Raw genomic sequence first — 21,943 nt, 5'->3', positions numbered from 1 at the left:
TACAGGGTTAAATATTACTTTCTAGAACACAACATGTGCTTCAAAAGTAGCTAGAACGTGTTTATATATGTAGGTCCAATACTCTATCTCAATCAATTAAAAAATATACAGTACCAGTCAAAAGTTTGGACACACCTGCTCATTCCTGGGTTTTTCTTTATTTTTACTATTTTCTACATTGTAGAATAATAGTGAAGACATCAAAACTGTGAAATAACACATATGGAATCATGTAGCAAGCAAAAAAGTGTTAAACAAATCATAATATATTTTATATTTGAGATTCTTCAAAGTAGCCACCCTTTACCTTGATGAAAGCCTTACTATTGGCATTCTCAGGGTGTGACTAGGGTGGGCATTCTAGTTTCTTTATTTCTATGTTTTCTATTTCTTTGTTTTTGTCCGGTTGTGGTTCCCAATCAGAGGCAGCTGTCTATCGTTGCCTCTGATTGGGAATCATACTTAGGCAGCCTTTTTCCCACCTGTGTTTTGTGGGTAGTTGTTTTCTGTAAAGTTTATTTGCCTTACAGAACTGTTCGTCTTTCACTTTGTTATTTTGTTCGAGTGTTTTGATAAATAAAAATCATGAACACTTACCACGCTGCGCTTTGGTCCATGCCTTCCGACGACAGGCGTAACAGGAACTCCTTCAAGACTGTTGGAAAAGCATTCCTCATGAAGCTGGTTGAGAGAATGCCAAGAGTGTGCAAAGCTGTCATCAAGGCAAAGGCTGGCTACTTTGAAAAATCTCAAATCTCAAATGTATTTGTATTGTTTAAAACATTTTTGGTTAGTACATAATTCCATATGTGTTATTTCATAGTTTTGATGTCTTCACCATTATTCTGCAATATAGAAAATAGAAAAATAAAGAAAAACCCTTGAATGAGTAGGTGTGTCCAAACTTTTGACTGGTACTGTATATCTTCTGATGCTCCTAGATTTTATGTTTTGCTCCTAACTTTTTAAATTGTGAGTGCCAGTTCAATGATTTGTATTTATTTATTTAGGGCCTTGGTTACAATGATTGTAAACCAACAGTGAAGCCAAGAAAAATAATATGGAGAACAACAAAATGTGCCCCATTTCTCTCCTAGAACAATTACAAATTCATATTTTGTGTCAGTAGAAACATGGAATAATTCTGGATTCTAAGGACACTAGTTACATTTTATAGCGGCTGTGAAAAGAGCTGTTGAATTCTTTAAACAGGACATCAGAGTTTTAGACATGAACTGTAAAAAGGTTGCATTATGTGGCTATTTTGTGATCAGTAACAATGATGAACTATAACTAATTATGTCAGTTATCTTGATAAGGCATGAGAGCTCATGAATTTACGAACAACACTTCATAGATTGAAGAAAACCAAAGACAAAGGCAGGTAGCTAGCCAACTATAGCAAGTGCTATGCTAACCATATCTGCTAGCTGTAGGCTAAATTAGACATTCTAGCTAGCAGACTACACAAAACTATACATCTTTGAGGACATGTTCAAAATCGCACTTCTTTTTGGTCTAAGATGTGTTTGTACCTTGGAGGCCATCGGCTTGCTAGCAGGCTGTGAGCAGTAGCCTAGCTGTGAGAGGCAGCCACAGCAACCAATTATTTCCCCCCTAAATAAATATTCATGCTTACCCCACTCTATAGCCAAGAGGTGTCCACTGTTCACTAATTGGACTGTCAAAAAACAGAATAGAGGAGGGGCAATGTTTCCTGTGAGGCCAACAGCCATTCATTAAAGATGTCCTATTCCTCTTAGGTAACCTGACCCGAGTGCAGTACTAGCCCAGAGTGCCTGGCCCCTTCTTAAGAGTTGGCCACTGTGGTGCCACCTTCAAACCCATTCTATTGTCCCTAACTCAGAGGCAAAGATTATGTGGTCCGGGTTAAAAACAAGGGAGAAGACCCCACTCCAACCCACTCCTCCCCTTTAAAAACAAGGGAGAAGACCCCACTCCTCCCCTTTAAAACCTCCCTTAAATGGTCTCTATACAGCGTGGTATGGTTTTACACATTAGGGAGCACTTGACTAACCCTTCAGGTTGCTACGGTCACCTGGTGTCTTTGCCACCCAGCAGGATGTGGCTTTTATCTTTTGTAGCCGAGAGGGGAACGGGGAAGAATGGGCGGTGTATCTACCATGCAGCTGGTATAGAAGGCCTGTCTGTTCCCAAACCTCCCTTCACTCCCAGATACCCCACCAGCTTTACCCCAGTCACCCCATGTTCCCACCGACACCATACCAAAAAAGAGCTTTTCGTCTTCCCTAGGAGAATTATACGTGAGAGTACACAAAAGTGAAAGTGTACATAGTTTTTATTGATGAGATACCACCTCCACTACTACCACCTCCACTACCACTACCACCTCCACTACCACTACCACCTCCACTACCACTACCACCTCCACCACCACCTCCACTACCACCTCCACCACCGATACCACCTCCACCACCTCCACCACCACCTCCACTACCACCTCCACTACCGATACCACCTCCACCACCTCCACTACCACTACTACCTCCACTACCACTACCACCTCCACTACCACCTCCACCTCCACTACCACTACTACCTCCACTACCACTACCTCCACTACCACTACCACCTCCACTACTACCACCTCCACTACCACCTCCACTACCACCACCACCTCCACCACTACCACCTCCACTACCACCACTACCACCACCACCTCCACTACTACCTCCACTACCACTACCTCCACTACCACTACCACCTCCACTACCACCTCCACTACTACCTCCACTACCACTACCTCCACTACCACTACCACCTCCACTACCACCTCCACTACTACCACCTCCACTACTACCACCTCCACTACCACTACCACCTCCACTACTACCACCTCCACTACCACTACCACTACTACCACCTCCACTACCACTACCACCTCCACTACCACCTCCACATCCACTACTACCACCTCCACTACTACCTCCACCTCCACTACTACCATCTCCACTACTACCACCTCCACTACTACCTCCACCTCCACTACTACCTCCACCGCCACTACCACCTCCACTACTACCACCTCCACTACCGTCTTCACCCCCACTACCACCTCCACTACTACTACCTCCACTACCACCTCCACTACTACCACCTCCACTACCACTACTACCTCCACTACCACCTCCACTACCACCTCCACTACTACCACCTCCACTACCACCTCCACTACTACCACCTCCACTACCACCTCCACTACCACCTCCAATACCACTACCACCTCCACTACCACTACCACCACCTCCACCACCACCACCACCTCCACTACCACCTCCACTACTACCACCTCCACTACCACCTCCACTACTACCACCTCCACTACCACATCCACTACTACCACCTCCACTACCACCTCCACCTCCACTACTACCACCTCCACCACCACTACCTCCACTACCACTACCACTACCACCTCCACCTCCACTACTACCACCTCCACCACTACCACCACCACCACCACCTCCACTACCCTCTCCACTACTACCAGCTCCACCACCACTACCTCCACTACCACTCCACTACCACCTCCACTACTACCACCTCCACTACCACCTCCACTACCACCTCCACTAATACCACCTCCACCTCCACTACTACCACCTCCACCACTACCACCTCCACTACCACCTCCATTAATACCACCTCCACCTCCACTACTACCACCTCCACCACCCACCTCCACTACCACCTCCACCTACCACCACCTCCACTACCACCTCCACCACCACTACCTCACACCACCTCACTACTCCACCACCACCTCCACTACTACCACCTCCACTACCACCTCCACTACCACTACTACTACCACCTCCACTACCACTACCACCTCACTACCACCTCCACTACCACTACCACCTCCACTACTACCACCTCCACTCCACTACCACCTCCCACTACCACCTCCACTACCACTACCACCTCCACCACCACCTCCACTACCACCTCCACTACCTACCACCTCCACTACCACCTCCACCTCCACTACTACCACCTCCACCACCACTACCTCCACTCCACTCCACTACCACCTCCACTACCACCACTACCACTACCACCTCCACCACCACCTCCACTACCACCTCCACTACCACCTCCACCACCACACCTCCACTACCACCTCCACTACCACCTCCACCACCACTACCTCCACTACCACCTCCACACCACCTCCACCACCAACTCCCACCACTACCACCTCCACCACCACCTCCACCACCTCCACCACCACCTCCACTACCACCACTACCACTACCACCACCTCCACCACCTCCACCACCACCACCACTACCACCTCCACCTCCACTACCACCTCCACTACCACCACCCACCTACCACTACCACCTCCACTACCACCTCCACTACCACCTCACTACCACTACCATTACCACCTCCACCACCTCCACCACCACCCACTACCACCTCCACCTACCACCACCTCCACTACCACCTACCACTCCACTACCACTACCACCTACCACCTCACCACCACCACTACTACCACCCTCCACCTCCACTACCACCTCCACCTCCACCTACCACCTCCACTACTACCACCCACTACCACCTCCACCACCTCCACTACCACCTCCACCACCTCCACTACCACCTCCCCACCTCCACCACCACCTCCACCACCATCTCCACCACCTCCACTACTACCACCTCCACTACTACACTACCACTACCACCACCTCCACTACTACCACCTCCACCACCACTGCTCCACTACCACTACCACCTCCACTACTACCACCTCCACTACCACCCCACTACCACCTCCACTACTACTACCACCTCCACTACCATCTCCACCACCTCCTACCACCTCCACACTACCACCTCTCCACTACCACCTCCACTACCACCTCCACTACCACCTCCACCTCCACTACCACTACCACTACCATGTCCACCACCACCCTACCACACTACCACTACCACCTCCACTACCACCTCCACCACCTCCACCTACTACCACCCACCACACCACCTCCACCACCACCTCCACCACCATCTCACCACCACTACTACCTCCACTACCACCTCCACCACCACCTCCACCTACCACCACCTCCACTACTACCACCTCCACCACCACTACCCTCCACTACCACCTCCACCACCACTACCACCTCCACTACCACCTCCACTACCACCTCCACCTCCACTACCACCTCCACTACCACTACCACCTCCACTACCACCTCCACTACCACTACCACCTCCACTACTACCACCTCCACTACCACTACCACCTCCACCACCACCTACCACTACCACCTCCACACCACTCCACCTCCACCTCCACTACCACCTCCACTACCACTCCACCACCTCCACCACCACTACCTCCACTACCACCTCCACTACCACCTCCACTACTACCAACTCCACTACCACTACCACCTCCACCACCACCTCCACTACCACCTCCACTACCACCTCCACCACCACTACCTCCACTACCACCTCCACTACCACCTCCACCACCACTACCTCCACTACCACCTCCACTACCACCTCCACTACTACCAACTCCACTACCACTACCACCTCCACCACCACCTCCACTACCACCTCCACCACCACCTCCACTACCACCTCCACTACCACTACCACCACCTCCACCACCTCCACCACCACCACCACTACCACCTCCACTACTACCACCTCCACTACCACCTCCACTACCACCTCCACCTCCACTACCACTACCACCTCCACTACCACCTCCACTACCACCTCCACTACCACTACCACTACCACCTCCACCACCTCCACCACCACCACCACTACCACCTCCACTACTACCACCTCCACTACCACTACCACCTCCACTACCATCTCCACTACCACTACCACTACCACTACCACCTCCACCACCACCACCACTACCATCTCCACTACCACTACCACCTCCACTACCACCTCCACCACCTCCACTACTACCACCTCCACTACTACCACCTCCACTACCACCTCCACCACCTCCACTACTACCACCTCCACTACCACCTCCACTACCACCTCCACTACCACCTCCACCACCACCTCCATTACCACCTCCACCACCATCTCCACCACCTCCACTACTACCACCTCCACTACTACCACCTCCACTACCACTACCACCACCTCCACTACTACCACCTCCACTACTACCACCTCCACTACCACTACCACCTCCACTACTACCACCTCCACTACCACCTCCACTACCACCTCCACTACTACTACCACCTCCACTACTACCATCTCCACTACCACTACCACCTCCACTACTACCCTCTCCACTACTACCACCTCCACTACTACCACCTCCACCACCACCACCACTACCACCTCCACTACTACCACCTCCACTACCACCTCCACTACCATCTCCACTACCACTACCACTACCACTACCATGTCCACCACCACCACCACTACCACCTCCACTACCACTACCACCTCCACTACCACCTCCACTACTACCTCCACCACCTCCACTACCACCTCCACTACCACCTCCACCACCACCTCCACTACCACCTCCACCACCATCTCCACTACTACCACCTCCACTACTACCACCTCCACTACCACCTCCACCACCACCTCCACTACCACCTCCACCACCATCTCCACCACCTCCACTACCACCTCCACCACCACCTCCACTACCACCTCCACCACCACCTCCACTACCACCTCCACCACCATCTCCACCACCTCCACTACTACCACCTCCACTACTACTACCACCTCCACTACCACCTCCACTACCACCTCCACTACTACCACCTCCACTACTACCACCTCCACTACAACTACCACCTCCACTACTACCACCTCCACTACCACTACCACCTCCACTACTACCACCTCCACTACCACTACCACCTCCACTACTACCACCACCTCCACTACTACCACCTCCACTACCACCTCCACTACTACCACCTCCACTACCACTACCACCTCCTCTACTACCACCTCCACTACTACTACCTCCACTACTACCACCACCACTACCACTACCACCTCCACTACTACCACCTCCACTACTACCACCAACTCCACTACTACCACCAACTCCACTACTACAACCTCCACTACCACCTCCACCACCACCACCACCTCCACCACCACCACTACCTCCACCACTACCACCTCCACCACCACCTCCACCACCACTACCACCTCCACCACCTCCACCACTACCACCTCCACTACCACTTCCACCACCATCTCCACGACCTCCACTACTACCATCTCCACTACCACCTCCACCACCATTACCACCACCACCTCCACTACTACCACCTCTACCACCTCCACCACCTCCACTACTACCACCTCCACTACCACTACCACCTACCACTACCACTACCAACTCCACCTCCACCTCCACCACCACCACCTCCACCACTACCACCTCCACTACCACCTCCACTACCACTACCACCTACACCACTAGCACCTCCACCACCACCTCCACCACCTCCACCACCTATACTTCCACCACCTCCACCACTACCACCTCCACTACCACTACCACCTATACTTCCACCACCACCTCTACTACTACCACCACCACTACCTCCACCACCAACAACAACAGAAACAACATCATGCAAGGTACCTCTTCTTTCAGTCGGGATAACAACAAACTTTGGGAACTAGCCACATTGGCCAAATTCACCAGAACCATCAGTTTGACGGACGTCAGTTGGTGTGGAACACTTTTTTTTATTGGATAAGTGGAGTGCCTTTGTGCCTGTGAGCTGTAAGATAGCCTGTTGGGTTCTTAATCACTCACTCTTCTGAGGCTCTGAGGTAACCAGTGTTCAGAGGCCGAGGATAAAGGAGCCGAAGGAGCATTGAATGAGCTGTTGCTGTAGGCGTCATTGTCCTGCCGCCGGGGACTTGGGGAAGCAAGGTAAACAAATGGACAACAAAAGGCGGTGCTTTACAGTGAAGCAGGCTCTGTTGGGGGGCTCCCTCTGAGAACAGGAGAAGAGAACGCGACCGACCGACCGACCGTGGTCGATCCCCCCCTTGGTTCGATCCCCCTCCCCTTGGTTTGGTCCCCTCTGTGCCTATTAGCTATGCACCACCCTCACCTATACCCAGCCACCCACACTACTCCCCTGTTAGGCACGAGAGGCCAAGAGAGGCCAAGGAGTGGTGGCGGTCCAAAGCACGTCACACTTACCCTCACACCACAGGCCCTTTGAAAGGACAACTTTTAAGAGATTATGATAATAGAGTAGCCTGAATTGAACCAGTTTTTTGGGGGAGAATTGTTTCTTCTGAAGGCAGAATTGGTTTGGTGAAATGACATATCTGTGAAATGCAGGACCCCACTTGAAAATACTTTAAAATGCTGATAAGGAATGATGGATATTTTAGGCAATCTCGATTTGTAGCCTATTACGGTTCCTTAGTATTCAGAGAACAGATCACTTTGACAAATACTTTTGCATACCAATTGGTGTCCAGTCATCTATATATTTTATTCCGATTTTTACCTCACAATTAGAAATCGGTGCATCATTACTAACGAATGCAAAAAAAAAAAAAAAAAAAAAATGTAATGTGGGAATCATGTTGGGGACAATATATAATCTTAAAAATGTACTCAGAGAGGGTTATGACTACAATAGAGAAGCACAGACTGTCCACAACTTGTGAGCCAAGACATTTGTAAGACCTACAACACAGTGCCATCTGCTGCCTGCTTAATGCATCACTACTGCGGTGTTTAACCAGTTGTACTCTCATGATGTAAGAAGTTTCCATTGTATGGACATAGTGACATTTAGATTCATCTGTGCCGGTAGGCGATAGGCCATATAGGCTAAATACGATTTTAGATATCTAGGGAGATTTCTAAGCTAGTTAGTTTCTACTTAACCACTCAAGCAAGTCATTGAGAAGTTTAGATGAGAATAGAAAGACAGTCACGAGGAGAAAAGTGAAACATCGGTATGATGGCGTAGGGTGCCATCTTTTAGATAATATAAAGCCTTATAAATATTATATAATATAAATATAAATAATATAAATATATAATATAAAGCCTTCCCCAGACGGTGGTGGAGAATTATCTTAAAAAGGCTTTACATTTTTACAAAGCTATCTAATTGAGAACAAACTGTCATTGAATGAGAGGAGACCATGACCGTGGGCTGAAGGGGAACGCCATCCTCTTCTTCTTCTCCAATGCTACGCTCAGGGCAACAGACAGACAGACGGGGTAACAAGGCGGTGTAGGGGAGCAAGCTACGGCCCCAGTGGGGCCTAGTCTCTATGTGGTCCCTGGTCTCCTCCATCCCTTTGAGTGACAGGAGAGGCCCCCATAGCTAACAGGCCCAGCAGACCCGGACAATACCCTTTCACTGGCCATCCCAGCAGATACAGCCCAAATGCATCCGACTGTTCAGTGTGAAAAAGGGAGAAGATACATTTGCAGAAACTGGGTTTGAGGTTTTCAACCATCTATAGAATCAGTAGAAGTTGATCTCTGGTATGCAGACTGTTGGGTCCCAACATAGCATTAGATGGTGATTATCAGACTGTTGGGTCCCAACATAGCATTAGATGGTGATTATCAGACTTTTGGGTCCCAACATAGCATTAGATGGTGATTATCAGACTGTTGGGTCCCAACATAGCATTAGAGGTGATTATCAGACTTTTGGGTCCCAACATAGCATTAGATGGTGATTATCAGACTTTTGGGTCCCAACATAGCATTAGATGGTGATTATCAGACTGTTGGGTCCCAACATAGCATTAGAGGTGATTATCAGACTTTTGGGTACCAACATAGCATTAGATGGTGATTATCAGACTGTTGGGTCCCAACATAGCATTAGATGGTGATTATCAGACTGTTGGGTCCCAACATAGCATTAGATGGTGATTATCAGACTGTTGGGTCCCAACATAGCATTAGAGGTGATTATCAGACTTTTGGGTACCAACATAGCATTAGATGGTGATTATCAGACTTTTGGGTACCAACATAGCATTAGATGGTGATTATCAGACTGTTGGGTCCCAACATAGCATTAGATGGTGATTATCAGACTGTTGGGTCCCAACATAGCATTAGATGGTGATTATCAGACTGTTGGGTCCCAACATAGCATTAGATGGTGATTATTGGATGTTACATTTTGAATTCTTTGCCAATGCAGTCATGCGACGGTTAGTTCCCTTCAGAGCAGCAGAGAATTTGCTCAAGGTTGAAGCATTCATTCCAAATGGAACACATGTGTTTCTACACCTGCATTGCTTGCTGTTTGGGGTTTTAGGCTGGGTTTCTGTACAGCACTTTGAGATATCAGCTGATGTACGAAGGGCTATATAAATAAATGGTATTTTATTTTATTTGTGTAGTGACATTGGTATGTAACCAAACGTAGGTGTTACCAATTGTGATTGAGTCTACAACAAGTTTATGTAGCTAGCAATAGAGGCCCTCACACTTTGTGGGTGGATTCAAGCAAAACTATAGCATGTGATTATTTCTATTTCAGTTCATATCATGTGAGCAACAAAGTTGTTTATGCCATCAGCTCATTTGAACAGAAGACAGAATAAACACAACATCACAAAAGACAAACCAGATGTCAAGGTTATTGGTTATTATTTGTGTCCTATTTATCTTTTTAAAACTAGTCTTTGTTGGACAGTCAAACCAGCAAGCGTAGATGATAAATTCCCACATCAACAAAGATGAACGCTCATTGTAAAGTGGACAATAACGGCTCGCGAGAGGAACACTGGATTCACTCATCTCATTGCACCACTTTGGGACGATAGACAAAGGCATAAAAACAGAGAGTACCGTGAGTGATAGAATCAAAGCAGCTACTCCAAGTTAAGAGCAACTCATAGGATTCTGTCCCATCTCAATACACCATCAATCATTTCAGATCTGGAGTACAAAAAAAAACTGATGCAAATGTTGGTCGAACTCATCAATCACGATCCAGACTTTTTGGGGGCTATTTTTGTGTGTAATTATGAACACTTTTGGGGGGGGGCATCAATCCACTCAGTTAGCTTCTATCTCAAGGCCATCAGACTGTTAAATAGCCATCACTTACTGGCTATCACCCGGTTACTCAACCCTGCACCTTAGAGCCTGCTGCCCTATATACATAGACATGGAATCACTGGCCACTTTAATAATGGAACACTAGTCACTTTAATGTTCTTTACATACTGCTTTACTCATCTCATATGTATATACTGAATTCTACTGTATTTACTAACTAGTCACTTTAATAATGTTTACATACTGCTTTACTCATCTCATATGTATTTACTGTATTCTATTCTACTGTATTTTAGTCAATGCCACTCCAACATTGCTCTTTCTAATATTGATATATTTCTTAATTCCATTCTTTTACTTTTAGATTTGTGTGTATTGTTGTGAGTTGTTACATACTACTGCACTGTTGGAGCTAGGAATACAAGCATTTTGCTACACCTGCAATAACATCTACTAAATGTGTTTGTGACCAATAAAATTAGATAGAGTGTTTTACTTGAGAATGTATATATATATATATTTTTCAGATAGTGGTCGAAATAGAAAAGCAATGGTTCAGATGTGGTTCAATGCATTGGCACTTTGCATGAGTCACTATTTCTTCTTAAATAATATAAATTGCAAAAAAAAAGTTTGGTCTAGTTTACACCTGTGTTTGTGTTTATTTACGGCACAGGACCCAAACGCATTCGAAAAATGTTAACTGAAATGATAATTTTTCACTTCAACGTCTCGAAAATGGCCTGGAACTAAATTATTGTAAATCCTAATTAATTTGGTTGGATGTAATGATTGTCATTTCTTGTGTAATGTATATCACCTGTGGTAAACTGCAGGTGCCTATAGGTGAAAATAGCCATTCAACCAGTTTTGAAAAGAAAAGACAGACCATTCTGCTGTATATGGGCTTTATCTAGTCTGTAGTTTGTAGTTGTCTGTGTAGTTGTCATGGACACAAGCCGAAGACCACATGCAGGGGAGGTTCCACGGAATCCTTTGGCCAAGTGTCACTTGTTTCAAGCAGTGGTGTTTAAGATGAGGGAGGGCGATTTTTCTTTTTTTTTAAATGAGCATGGCCTTATTTCTATTACAGCATATTGGATGACTGTCATTCATATTCCATTCGCCCAGTTCAGTGTAACATGGATAGGTTTAGGCTACACCATGATACTAGAATGTTCCCTATCCAAACCACGAGGTTGCTACTACCTAGCTTATGAAAGAAAGTTTACAACGTAGGTGCATAGCTCGAGAGAAAAATTCCCTCTGGCTATCTACTCCGATTTCAGAGCACTCTCGTCTGAGTACCAGAGAGCAGAATAACTGATGAATTTATTAATATGACAGATGTCAGTAAACTTTGGCAAAAAAAAACGTAATTAAATTGTTGTCAGCAGCACAATTACAGTCACTAACGCTCTGGATAACGTGAAATTAGCCTAAGCAGCTCTGCTAGGGTGAGTACAATGGTCAGAGTGAGGTGTTCTCTCATTTGTTTCTGGATGTAGATAGACAATTTTAGCCAATTAGCTTGGGTGCTTGACTGCAGTTGTGAGGTCAGAACACTCGATCAACCTCACTGAACACTCCAAAAGAGACACGGACACGGACAGTCTGACAAGACAGCACATTATGGCTGCACTTTTGCGAACACACCCAAGGTGACAGACAGTGACACATTCAATACAGCCTTGCACACTCTTGCCTGCATCTAGCTGATTTAGGGTGTATTCATTGGTACAACAGTTGCAAACAAGTTTCTATTTACTATTGTTCTGTATGGTAGTTCTGGAGGTATTGCAGTTCTGGAGGTTCTGTATTGTAGTTCTGGGGGGTATTGTAGTTCTGGAGGTCCTGTATTGTAGTTCTATTGGACAAACTCCAATATGTTTATCCCCGTTTCATTCCGTTTAAGAAACATTTTTCAACAGAATCAGCTGAATCAATACACCCCTGATCACTTTCATAGCAGCCACATACTAACAGTTCATTATGTAATTCCTTCTCGCAACGACCTACGCGCTCTCCTCCTCTCACCTTTCTCCTTCGCTTGTGGACTTCAGCGCCCCTCACATCAGATGTCTGTGACCAGGCGAAAAAACCTTTCCAAGCCAAACCTTCATATCGCGACCACTAACTGCTACACACAGCCTACATTGTTGTCACGTCATAGACAATCACCATAGTTACTGGAACTAACGCCTTAGTAAAACCTGCTACAATCATGCAGTACAGTGTCCAGTCAGCAGCAAGCAGTTTAGCAGTCACACCCGTGGGCCCCGATGACAATAAATGAAGAAAACCACATTGACTTCGAAGAGTTCCAGTGTTAGATAGCCATAGCCAGCTAGCTAACATAGCATCCCTCTCTGTTGGATAGCCATAGCCAGCTAGCTAACATAGCATCCCTCTCTGTTGGATAGCCATAGCCAGCTAGCTAACATAGCATCCCTCTCTGTTGGATAGCCATAGCCAGCTAGCTAACATAGCATCCCTCTCTGTTGGATAGCCTTAGCCAGCTAGCTAACATAGCATCCCTCTCTGTTTGATAGCCATAGCCAGCTAGCTAACATAGCATCCCTCTCTGTTTGAGCCAGGTGTTTGAGTAGGCTGTAATTTATGCTTTCAGTACTAGATTCATTCTCTGATCCTTTGATTGGGTGGACTACATTTAAGTTCATGCCGCAAGAGCTCTGATAGGTTGGAGGACGTCCTTCGTAAGTTGTCATAATTACTGTGTAAGTCTATGGAAGAGGGTGAGAACCATGAGCCTCCTAGGTTTTATATTGAAGTCAATGTACCCAGAGGAGGACGGATGCTAGCTGTCCTCCAGCTACACTATGGTGCTACCTTACAGAGTGATGTTGAGGCTACTGTAGATATTCATTGCAAAACAGAGTGTTTTAAATATTTGGTGATGTAAATATATTTAGTATAGTTTTATCTAAAAAAAGATTATTTTTAGTTTTTTAAATGAAATTCACTATGGAGGATGGCCCTTCCCTTCCTCCTCTGAGGAGCATCCACTGTTTCACAGCCATGTATTTTATGTTGTTTTGTATAAACAGCGGCATCACGCAGCACCTTTATCGTGCACGGTGCATAGCGTTGATTATTCCTCCCTTCCAAAGTCCCTCCATCTGTCCCTGTTTATCTGGCCTGGGCCTCTTTCCCCCCACCCCTGACAGAGCCTAAAGCTAGCAGGGGGTCTTGGTCTCACACCCACCCTCTGATTATGCCCTTCAACACAGAACTACTCTTCTATAGCTTTTTGATAGGCTTTCAATCCCCACGCCACTGACAAGGTTTTCATTGGGAGGAGTAGGAGTTGTGGCTTTTTCGGTGTTGGGGCGAGGGGCTTACTGTGGAGATTTAGGGAGGGGGTGCAGAGGTGATTTTGGGGGGAAGGGAGGGAGGAGGGATAGAGAGAGGGAGGGTGAAGGGATAGAGGGAGGGAGGGTGGTGGATAGAGGGAGGGAGGGTGGAGGGAAGGAGGGAGGGAGGGAGGTAGGAGTGGAGAAAGGAAAAACTAGAGCAGATGGGTCTGATTGTGCTCTCTACGCAAATTAAGGAGCGAGACATCTGCAGGAGAAGCATACTGGTGGTCTGAGCTCAGGCAATTAAGAGAGGAGGGGAGAAAAAGGAGAGGAGAAGACAGTCTTGCCTGCCGTTGCATAGAGATGAAGTGAGGCTCACATTACAATGAGGGGCGTGACAATAGGGGGAGCCGGTGAGGAGGACGCGGACTCAAACGGGGGGGAGAAGATTAATGTACGAAGGAAGAGAAGAGAGAGGAACAGTTAGCAATACAACACTCTGGGCCCTTTAGTGGAGGTTTCAGACTATAGAGTTATAAAGCCCAAAGGAGTAGCTGATTAGACTGAAACCCCAAACAGAACCAATCAGCTACTCTTTTTAGGCTTTATAACTCTAGTCTGAAACCCCAGAACCAGAGTTATAAAGCCTAAAAGAGGGGCTGATTGGTTCTGTTTGGGGTTTCAGTCTAGAGTTATAAAGCCTAAAAAGAGTAGCTGATTGGTTCTGTTTGGGGTTTCAGTCTAGAGTTATAAAGCCTAAAAGAGGGGCTGATTGGTTCTGTTTGGGGTTTCAGTCTAGAGTTATAAAGCCTAAAAAGAGTAGCTGATTGGTTCTGTTTGGGGTTTCAGTCTAGAGTTATAAAGCCTAAAAGAGGGGCTGATTGGTTCTGTTTGGGGTTTCAGTCTAGAGTTATAAAGCCTAAAAGAGGGGCTGATTGGTTCTGTTTGGGGTTTCAGTCTAGAGTTATAAAGCCTAAAAGAGGGGCTGATTGGTTCTGTAAGGAGTTTCAGTCTAGTTATAAAGTGTTTCCTTCTCTCCTCTCCATTTGAAACCGGAGGTCAAAGGTCCATTCAATGTTGTGGATTTCATTTGGAGCTGCGTTTACTTATTCTTGGTCCCCTCTCCCCCTCTATCCCTCCGTCCCCCCTCTCTGTTTCAGAGAAGTGAGGTGACAAAGCGAGGTCTTCCCTGGGATTATTCCCTTTAACCTAGGCTTTATGTAGTGATCTGGTGCTGGGGGACATGTGGGGCAGGAGAAGAATGCAGGTAGGGTGTTTACAGGCTAGGCCAGCCAGGCCTCTCCAGGCATGTATGTGTGCAACAATGCAACTCACAGCACAGATTTGCATAACTCTATGCTAAACAACAAAATCCCGGGTTGTTTCAGATAATTGGGGCCGCTAACTGTAATGCAATTGTTTGTGTTAGTAGGCCTCTCCTTTTGCACTAAACAAACTAGCGACCAATTATTCTACACTAATTATCCCACGGGGAGGCTGGGGTTAATATTTCCAGATTAGTCTACATGGGTGAGTATCAAAGTTTGTATGTACCATGTTTTGTCAGAGATTTTAGGAATAAGGAGAATCATTTGTGTTACAAAAACAGGGTAGCCACTTGCATTATAAATGAACTACTGAGCTTTTCTGCGTGTGCGGCTGATGATGTTTGTTTTTCTCCAGTATGAACTGAAACCATATACACTATATATACAAAAGTATGTGACACCCCTTCAAATGAGTGGATTTGGGCAATTTCAGCCACACCCGTTGCTGACAGGTGTATAAAATTGAGCACACCGCCATGCAATCTCCATAGACAAACATTGGCAGTAGAATGGCCCGTACTGAAGAGCTCAGTGACTTTCAATGTGGCACCGTCATAGGACGCCACCTTTCCAACAAGTCAGTTCGTCAAATTTCTGCCCTGCTAGAGCTGCACCGGTCAACTGTAAGCGCTGTTATTGTGAAGTGGAAACAAGCTCACAGAACAGGACCGCCGAGTGCTGAAGCACGTAGCGCGTAACAATCGTCTGTCCTCGGTTGCAACACTCACTACCGAGTTCCAAACTGCCTCTGGAAGCAACGGCTGGAATGGTGTAAAACTGACCACCATTGGACTCTGAAGCAGTGGAAAGGCATTTTCTGGAGTGATGAATCACCATCTGGCAGTCTGACGGACCATTCTGGGTTGTCAGGAGAACACTACCTACCAGAATGCATAGGGCCAACTGTGAAGTTTGATGGAGGGGGAATAATGGTCTGGAGCTGTTTTTCATGGTTCGGGCCTCTTAGTTCCAGTGAAGGGAAATCTTAACGGCTACAGCATACAATGACAACATGGCAACAGTTTGGGAACACCCTTTCCTGTGTGAGCATGACAACGCCCCCGTGCGCAAAGCGAGATCCATACAGAAATGGTTGGTCGAGATCCGTGTGGAATAACTTGACTGGCCTGTACAGAGCCCTGACCGCAACCCCATCGAACACTTTTGATATTAATTGGAACGCCGACTGAGAGCCAGGCCTAATCGTCCAACATCAGTGCCCGACCTCACTAATGTTATTGTGGATGCATCTCAGCAATGTTTCAACATCTAGTGGAAAGCCTTCCCAGTGTGGTGGAGCCTGTTATAGCAGCAATGTTTCAACATCTAGTGGAAAGCCTTCCCAGTGTAGTGGAGCCTGTTATAGCAGCAATGTTTCAACATCTAGTGGAAAGCCTTCCCAGTGTAGTGGAGCCTGTTATAGCAGCAATGTTTCAACATCTAGTGGAGAGCCTTCCCAGTGTAGTGGAGCCTGTTATAGCAGCGAAGGGGAGACCAACTTCATATTAATACCCATGATTTTGGAAGGAGATGTTCAACCAACAGGTGTCCACATACTTTTGGTAATGTAGTGTATCTATAGCTGAATGTTATGAATTTGGCTAGTCACATAATCAAATTTCTGTTCTACTTAAATGACCATGTGTGACAATACAAAATATGTTATCAATCAAATATATTTATAAAGACTTTTAACAACAGCAGTTGTTCCAAAGTGCTTTACAGTAACCAACCTATGCAGCCCCTAATTGGCCTAACCAAGGGACAAGTTATAGGAAACGATTCCTCCTATGAGCAAAATACTCTGCAGAAGAAGAAAGTCCCAATGACTCCCTATTGTTCCAGAAAACCCTCAGAGCTGCTGCCTCGTCAATACACCCAGAGCCCTCAGAGCTGCTGCCTCGTCAATACACCCAGAGCCCTCAGAGCTGCTGCCTCGTCAATACACCCAGAGAGCCATGAACTGCTGCCTCGTCAATACACCCAGAGAGCCCTCAGAGCTGCTGCCTCGTCAATACACCCAGAGCCCTCAGAGCTGCTGCCTCGTCAATACACCCAGAGAGCCATGAACTGCTGCCTCATCAATACACCCAGAGAGCCCTCAGAGCTGCTGCCTCATCAAAACACCCAGAGCCCTCAGAGCTGCTGCCTCATCAATACACCCAGAGTCATCAGAGCTGCTGCCTCATCAATACACCCAGAGCCCTCAGAGCTGCTGCCTCGTCAATACACCCAGAGCCCTCAGAGCTGCTGCCTCGTCAATACACCCAGAGAGCCATGAACTGCTGCCTCATCAATACACCCAGAGAGCCCTCAGAGCTGCTGCCTCATCAAAACACCCAGAGCCCTCAGAGCTGCTGCCTCATCAATACACCCAGAGTCATCAGAGCTGCTGCCTCATCAATACACCCAGAGCCATCAGAGCTGCTGCCTCGTCAATACACCCAGAGTCATCAGAGCTGCTGCCTCATCAATACACCCAGAGAGCCCTCAGAGCTGCTGCCTCATCAATACACCCAGAGAACCCTCAGAGCTGCTGCCTCATCAAAACACCCAGAGAGCCCTCAGAGCTGCTGCCTCATCAATACACCCAGAGCCATTAGAGCTGCTGCCTCATCAATACACCCAGAGAGCCCTCAGAGCTGCTGCCTTATCAATAGACTGAGACACTGGATCTTTCTCTCTGCACTAATCTGGAGGTGTCTTCACCTTCTCAAGCACATCTCTCCCAAGAGAGACACCTCTCATCGGACCAGCTAGACAGACACCTCTCAAGTGTGAGACACTACTAAACTGGATACAAAGGGATGTAAGGCTGTGAGGTCACCATCCAACTCAAAGCACTCAGTGACAACAACATCGATGAAGAGACTAAGGCCAGTTCAGTTCACAGAGCCTCTCTGGTCCCTACAGCTATATCTATGGTCATAATGAATCCTTGCGGGATCCATTCACAGAGCCACTCTGGTCCTTACAGCTATCTATGGTCTTAATTAATCCTTGTGGGATCCATTCACAGAGCCACTCTCCTAGTCAGTCAGATTTAACAAGCCCTGTGTCTCTGTTTACTCATCAGGGAGATTCCCATGGTCCTGTATTGTAGTTCAGGAGGTCCTGTATTTTAGTTCAGGAGGTCCTGCATTTTAGTTCAGGAGGTCCTGTATTTTAGTTCTGGAGGTCCTGTATTGTAGTTCAGGAGGTCCTGTATTTTAGTTCTGGAGGTCCGGTATTGTAGTTCAGGAGGTCCTGTATTTTAGTTCTGGAGGTCCTGTATTTTAGTTCAGGAGGTCCTGTATTTTAGTTCTGGAGGTCCGGTATTGTAGTTCAGGAGGTCCTGTATTTTAGTTCTGGAGGTCCTGTATTTTAGTTCTGGAGGTCCTGTATTTTAGTTTAGGAGGTCCTGTATTTTAGTTCTGGAGGTCCGGTATTTTAGTTCAGGAGGTCCTGTATTTTAGTTCAGGAGGTCCTGTATTTTAGTTCAGGAGGTCCTGTATTTTAGTTCAGGAGGTCCCGTATTGTAGTTCAGGAGGTCCCGTATTGTAGTTCAGGAGGTCCTGTATTTTAGTTGAGGAGGTCCTGTATTTTAGTTCTGGAGGTCCTGTATTGTGGTTCTGGAGGTCCTGTATTTTGCCCTACCAATCAAAAAGTCAGTAACTGCTCATAGTGTTGAACTGAGAAAAATGTTTTTTATTTCTCTTGGTTTCACAGTGACTTTATGGAGTTACTGCTAACATGATCCCCATGTTCTCCAACACACAATACAATAGAGGCAGGATACTTGTCCACATGATGAAGCATGTATTGAATGTAGCAAAAATGACATTAACTCATTTTCGATCAAATGAGCAGTTACTGCCTTTTTTCTTGGTAGGGCCACATTGTAGTTCAGGACGTCCTGTATTGTAGTTCAGAAGGTCCTGTATTGTAGTTCAGAAGGCCTGCATTGTAGTTCTGGAGGTATAGTATTGTAGTTCTGGAGGTATAGTATTGTAGTTCTGGAGGTATAGTATTGTAATTCTGGAGGTATTGTAGTTCTGGAGGTATTGTAGTTCTGGAGGTCCTGTATTGTAGTTCTGGAGGTCCTGTATTGTAGTTCTGGAGGTCCTGTATTGTAGTTCTGGAGGTCCTGTATTGTAGTTCTGGAGGTTCTGTATTGTAGTTCTGGAGGTCCTGTATTGTAGTTCTGGAGGCCCTTATATTCTAGTTCTGGAGGCCTTGTAGTGTGGATTCAGGGACCCTAGTTGTAGTTCTGGAGGTCCTGTATTCTAGTTCTGGAGGTCCTGTAGTGTGGATTCAGGGGCCTTATTTGTAGTTCTGGAGGTCCTGTAGTGTGGATTCAGAGGCCTTAGTTGTAGTTCTGGAGGTCCTGTAGTGTGGATTCAGGGGCCCTAGTTGTAGTTCTGGAGGCCCTAGTTGTAGTTCTGGAGGCCCTAGTTGTAGTTCTGGAGGTCCTGGTAGTGTGGATTCAGAGGCCCTAGTTGTATTGTGTATCATCAACCAACCACTGACCATCTCAACGTGGACCTCTGAGGAGATAATACGAAGGACAAACATGGGGAAGAAGAGGTTGATTTGACATGAAAGACTCTTAACAAGATCAGGCTCCTCCATGGAGCTTGGCTGTATCACAAGTACCCGGCGTTAAAAAAAATAAAAAGGGAGTCTGAACAAAGACTTTAGGAACAAAGATAAACTTGATGCCTGAAGAGTTTGAACAGTTACAGTTACAGTGTATAAGAGCAACTTGCTCACTGATTTAACACTTGAATGGGCTGATCTTAAAAAATTTAAAAAATCTTCTATAAAAGTCTACTATACAATGTCATAGACATTTCAGATTGTCAACAAATGTTCCGTCTGGGATGGATTTCTGTGACATCAACCAGAACGTTTCCTTGGTTGGTAATCCATAAGTGTCCATGCAAGACTCTTAGAATCAAGCAATGGTTGTGAAAAAATGTAACATAACGTTGCATATGTCGGCCACCAAGTGCATCTATGTGGGAACAAGGCCGATGCAACTTAAACTAAGTTTGAATAGGAAGCTACTCCTAGCCCGGGGATATTTCCTCTGGAGCCCCTCATCCTTCTTATTATTGTTCAGTGGACTGGATCGACCAATCACAAAACACGGTAGCACATTGAGAAGGCTGCATGGTGGAGGGCATCGGTTAGGTGACGAACGGACTGGCAGTGAGAATGAACTTAATCCTTTAAGCCTCGTGTTGGGGCTTGTCTGTTCTCTCGGCCCCGCCCTTCCTCCATCCCTCGACAGAGCAGAACACAGACAAAAAGCAACAAGAGCACCTCAATCTACTTGTTCCCAAGAAATACATTTTTTCACACTTTCCAGAAATGCATTTCGCAAACTTGCTCATGCAGAGTTTTATTGCAAGTATAAAACATTGCCTTTGGAACTTTTTTAAGCGTTTTTTAATTTATTACCTCAAAGTGTATTTGAGGGTGTCTACAGTAATATATAAACAGAAGGCTTTAAATATTCATCATAAATAAGATCATTATTTATTTGGAAGAGTATTATTTTTTCATCAGTCATTACATTGGAATTTGAAAATAAAGGAAGCGCTCTCTTCATTAGCCACAGGAACAGGATTTATGTCTGGCAGGATAAAGTGTCACTTAAGGGATAGAGGCAACACCACTTTACGGTGATCCTTTCACCTTGAAACGGTATCCTGCTAAAAGCTAGGATAATACCATTATTACGGAAAAGGTGATTTAGTGGCCAGGGTGGTTTGGAGTGACTGATTTTAGGAGGATTTTGGGGGCAAATGCTTGTAATCAACCCTCTTTGTTTCCAATAACAGTATGATAGTTTACAGGAAGACCAGCAAGAGTCTAATTCTAATGTAACTTCCCTCTCTGTCACACAAAATGTCCATTAACGAATGAATAACATTGTTCCTCTTGATTTTTACTTACAACCAATATTCTGTAGATTCTGTAAACCTGCAAAACCCATGAACAGCCACTGAACATGCATTATAGTGCTTGTACCATTACACTGCTGTCCCAACAGGCCAATCAAGAAAGAAGCATTAGATTTGGGCAACAGTACACCTGCAGGCCCTATACTAATATCACGCAGGGTTATAGCCAAAGCCTGATAATGAGATGCAACGAGGGTGTGCCTGCAACACACCAGGGTCATGAACTTGTGACTCTGCTGGGAC

General features: G+C 46.4%; 2 pseudogenes; both read left to right on the top strand.

Annotated features, from left to right (window-relative positions):
- Nucleotides 1-585: 585 nt before the first annotated feature.
- On the top strand, nt 586-4,356 carry LOC135572084 (basic proline-rich protein-like; annotated as a pseudogene).
- A 264-nt stretch (nt 4,357-4,620) lies between these two features.
- Nucleotides 4,621-7,569, top strand: LOC135572124 (basic proline-rich protein-like; annotated as a pseudogene).
- The last annotated feature ends 14,374 nt before the right edge of the window (nt 7,570-21,943 follow it).

Source organism: Oncorhynchus nerka, linkage group LG6 (assembly GCF_034236695.1).
Source record: "Oncorhynchus nerka isolate Pitt River linkage group LG6, Oner_Uvic_2.0, whole genome shotgun sequence".
NCBI lineage: Eukaryota > Metazoa > Chordata > Actinopteri > Salmoniformes > Salmonidae > Oncorhynchus > Oncorhynchus nerka.
Note: the sequence above shows the minus strand (reverse complement) of the source record. Positions and strands in the feature narration are given on the sequence as shown.